Below are 4,238 nucleotides of genomic sequence, written 5' to 3'. Positions count from 1 at the left end.
GCCAAAGGAGCTGAGCTGAGAGGGCCTTGCAGAAGAGGCTGTCAGGAAACAAATCCTCCATTATCTGAAAAGAAAGGAGAAGGGAGCTTGTGAGCTGGGAGTATTGAGCTTGAGCAGCTTCTGGGCAGGATGAGGCCCACCCTACTCCATTGCTATGACAAAGCTGCTGTCCCCTATTTTGGCTTCCCTAGAATTTGTCTCTGAGCCCATGAAGTGAAACGGGTTCAACTCATAAGAGGCCCCTGTGACCGTTAATCCTCATGGCCTTGAAGAAAATGATGGTGCCAGAGATGATGCTCAGGATATCAAAGGCCAAGCCCAGGGCACCCAGCACATTCTTCATTGTCTCTGGGATGGGAGAGGGCACCTTGGAAACTGGGATGGGGAAAGAGAGAGAGGACAGGGCTAAGGAGGGACTCTGTTTCTCTGTGTGTGTTCAGCAGAAGAAAGAACCCAAGAGTCCTGACACACTCACCCTACACCCTTTAATATACACTTTTAAGTTAAATTGAGGGACAATACCTTGAAGGGAGCTGAGCACCTTATTTTATCCTATGGCTAGAAAGAGCAGAATGAATTATGCAAAAGTACAAATATACTTCAATTGAATAAATTGCTCTGATAATCTGAACTTGCTTCTTATGAGCTAAAAATCTGGGTTTGTGAGTTCAAGTCCCAGAGAAAAGCCCCAGTCCTGTCCGGTACTTACGCCAGATCTTCTCCATCTTTCCCTCTGGGATGCCCCAGTGCTCCACTTGGCAGATGTAGATGTCTTCCTGCTGTGGGACAAAGGGGAAGTAGGAGAACTTGCAGAAAGTGTTGTCCACGCTAGGGTAGAAGTCTGTCTCCTCCACGTCCTCAGAGACCACCTCATTGTTCTTCAGCCAGGCGATGTTCAGGACTGGGGGGAGTACCTGTCCACAAAGCAGATGAGGATGTTGGGGTCCCCCAGTTCTACAGCATTTTCTGGGTACACAATGGCTGAAGGAGCAACTGAGGAAGGAGATGGAGAAAGAAATGGGATTAAAACCCATTTTAAGCAGTCTATAAACTGAAAACATAGCAATTAGCTGTTAGGCTGATCTCTCCCTTTGTTCCCCCCACTTTATCAAAGAAACCTGCTACAGGCTGAAAAGTAAGTTTAAAACATATATTTGCTCACAGTCAAGCATCCATCCTCAGCACCAACAGCATTAAAACAACACGGACAAAATATTTGCATTTACAGCAAAAAACAACTTCAGGCATGTGCCTGAACTTGGAGCAAGTGACGGCCAGTCTGCTTCCATCATTGGTCAAAGGAAGAGAGAGAGAGAAGAAAATATTATTTGCTCCTTCCCCCCCATCACACAAATTCCTCTCTACCAACTACCTTTCTATGGTCCCTGTATCACCAGTACAGCTCTCTGGACTTGACCCCTTCACATGCTAACTAGCAAGAATATGCATTGTTAGATTTGACTGCAAAATCTCCCACACCATTAGCTGCTGTGAGTATATTTGCACTGGGTGTTCAGGTTTGGGAATGCCTCTGAGCTTGTACAAAGTGCAATGGTGCCCCTCCCGTTTGGTTTTTCTTCCCTTTTAGCCTGTCTCAGTCAGCCAAGGACTGGCTCCCTCGAGCAGAGTTCCTTCTGGGTAGGCAGAAAGGGGTCCTGAAAGCTCTTCCTTGTCAGAAGCCAAGAGACCACCCCCCTGCCTGCCCCCCAGCTCTCTCCCCTGCCCCCCTCGAGTGCCCTACCATTCAGGGCACGGGTGTGGTTGCTTCGCTTCATGAGCACCTCCATGTTGTTCTTCATGAGGGCGATGTTGGCCAGGGCGCCCTGCACCTCGAAGCTGGAGAAGCGCTGGAAGTCGGGCAGCCTCCAGACGTTCTGCTTCTTCTCCCAGTCCACGTGCAGGATCTCCTCGTTGTCAAACTCCAGCAGGAACTCCCCGGACTTCTTCTCCGAAGGGAAGCTCTCCTGGAAGAAGTCCAGCTCCACCAGGGTGTCCTCCACTGCGGGGGGGGGGGGGCGAGACTTCAGGCGATGCTGAAGGACTTTCTCTGCTCCCAAACACACACACTTTAAAATCCCCTCATTTCACAGCCGTACCAGCCCCAAAAGGTGATCCTGGGGTGGATTTGCATTTGGGGTGACTCTGGCAGATAGAAATTTAGAGCAATCCTTCGATAGACCAGCCCATGTCTCCTCAAAGTGTTGTTGTGAGTATAGCAAGGGTGTAACTCTGCCCTGAGCTCCGTGGCCCAAAGTGAAACCAAGAATACAAGGATTTCCTCCGAGTCTTCAAGGGTTCTGCTCCGCGATGTTTTAGGTTCCGCCTTTTGTGCTGTTGGGGAGGAGAGAGACCACTCTGTCTTCAAAACGACCTTGACAGATTAGAGAACTGGGCCAAAACAAACAAGATGAATTTTAACAGGGAGAAATGTAAAGTATTGCACTTGGGCAAAAAAAATGAGAGGCACAAATACAAGATGGGTGACACCTGGCTTGAGAGCAGTACATGTGAAAAGGATCTAGGAGTCTTGGTTGACCACAAACTTAACATGAGCCAACAGTGTGACGCGGCAGCTAAAAAAGCCAATGCAATTCTGGGCTGCATCAATAGGAGTATAGCATCTAGATCAAGGGAAGTTATAGTGCCACTGTATTCTGCTCTGGTCAGACCTCACCTGGAGTACTGTGTCCAGTTCTGGGCACCACAGTTCAAGAAGGACACTGACAAACTAGAACGTGTACAGAGGAGGGCAACCAAAATGGTCAAAGGCCTGGAAACAATGCCTTATGAGGATCGGCTAAGGGAGCTGGGCATGTTTAGCCTGGAGAAGAGGAGGTTAAGGGGGGATATGATAGCCATGTTCAAATATATAAAAGGATGTCACATAGAGGAGGGAGAAAGGTTGTTTTCTGCTGCTCCAGAGAAGCGGACACGGAGCAATGGATCCAAACTACAAGAAAGAAGATTCCACCAAAACATTAGGAAGAACTTCCTGACAGTAAGAGCTGTTCGACAGTGGAATTTGCTGCCAAGGAGTGTGGTGGAGTCTCCTTCTTTGGAGGTCTTTAAGCAGAGGCTTGACAACCATATGTCAGGAGTGCTCTGATGGTGTTTCCTGCTTGGCAGGGGGTTGGACTCGATGACCCTTGTGGTCTCTTCCAACTCTATGATTCTATGATTCTGGGGGCATTAGGGACGGGGGGGGGGGGGCTGATGCCTTTTGGGTGTGACTATTGGGGGCTTCTGAACCAAGCAGGTTTCTGTGGCAGCAGAGCCCATAAAGGGGAAAGAACAACTCTTGTCTTATCTCCCTTTCCCTCCTTCCAACAGGAAAGGCTAGTTGAGGGTTCAGATCCACCCTCCCCTCCCTTTCGTGTTTTGGGGGCGACCAATTTCCTTCCTCCCCCCAACCCCTCCGTAATCCCGGGTGCAGCGTCTGCGCCTGTCAGGGCAGGGGGCTTCTCCTCCCTGTAGCCAGAGACCCCTCCACCTTTGCCCACAAGCAACGCCCAGGGGCGCGATCTTTCCCCCCAACCCCCAGGCTTCTTTGCGGGGACCCCTCCCCAGGCATCTCCCCCTCCCTCCTGCGCCCCCTGACCCTTCGGGGCTCCGGTCCTTGGCGGGGCGAGGAGGGGGGCGCCCAGAGGCAGCAAAGGGCTCTTCCTCCTCTTCCCGGACCGAGGCGGGCGAGGGGCGATTCAAGCCCGAGTGTCCCTTGCCCCTTCCTCCTGGATGCTCGTCCTCCAAGGGGCTGGGGGGGCGGGGGGGCCAGGGGGTGGTTTGGCGGAGCAGAAAAGTCCCTCCCAGCTCGGCCAATGAACAAGCGCCCTGGCAATGACCAGCCTGTCTCCAGGTAAACCATCCCCAGGCAGGAGCCTCAGCCGGAGACGGAGCGAAAAGAGCAGCTGGAAAAGGGGAGCTTTTTTGCGGGGGGGGGGGGGGAGTCTGTTGCAGGGAATGGGCTGCGGGGGCTCCTCTCTGTCTCTCCCCCCCCCGTGTGTTTGTGCATGGGGCTCCTCAGACACCAGCCCCAGGGGTGTTTCTTGCAAAGGGGAGCTGGGGGCTGGAGGGGGCTTTTATTTGGGGGATGGGGTCTCCTTATTAGGGGGTTGCCAGGCCTCCTCGGGATGCAGGTTGGTGGGCGAAGGGGGGGAGCCCCGACCTCAGCAGTTATTCCCCCTTGAAAATGAAGAAAGGGGGGCTCTGATTCACCCCGGGGGGGACCTGGCCCTTCTGAG

At 52.5% G+C, this 4,238-nt stretch overlaps 1 pseudogene across 1 annotated transcript; it reads right to left on the bottom strand.

Moving 5' to 3' along the window:
- Nucleotides 1–229: 229 nt before the first annotated feature.
- Nucleotides 230–3,862, bottom strand: LOC310664771 (HLA class II histocompatibility antigen, DR alpha chain-like; annotated as a pseudogene). The gene is made up of 4 exons (XR_014515509.1): nt 3,844–3,862; nt 1,742–2,047; nt 710–993; nt 230–375 (listed from the first exon to the last, which is right to left on the bottom strand). The product of XR_014515509.1 is annotated as an HLA class II histocompatibility antigen, DR alpha chain-like (transcript).
- Between the last annotated feature and the right edge of the window lie 376 nt (nt 3,863–4,238).

Source organism: Podarcis tiliguerta, assembly GCF_965153285.1.
Source record: "Podarcis tiliguerta genome assembly, chromosome: 14".
NCBI lineage: Eukaryota > Metazoa > Chordata > Lepidosauria > Squamata > Lacertidae > Podarcis > Podarcis tiliguerta.
Note: the sequence above shows the minus strand (reverse complement) of the source record. Positions and strands in the feature narration are given on the sequence as shown.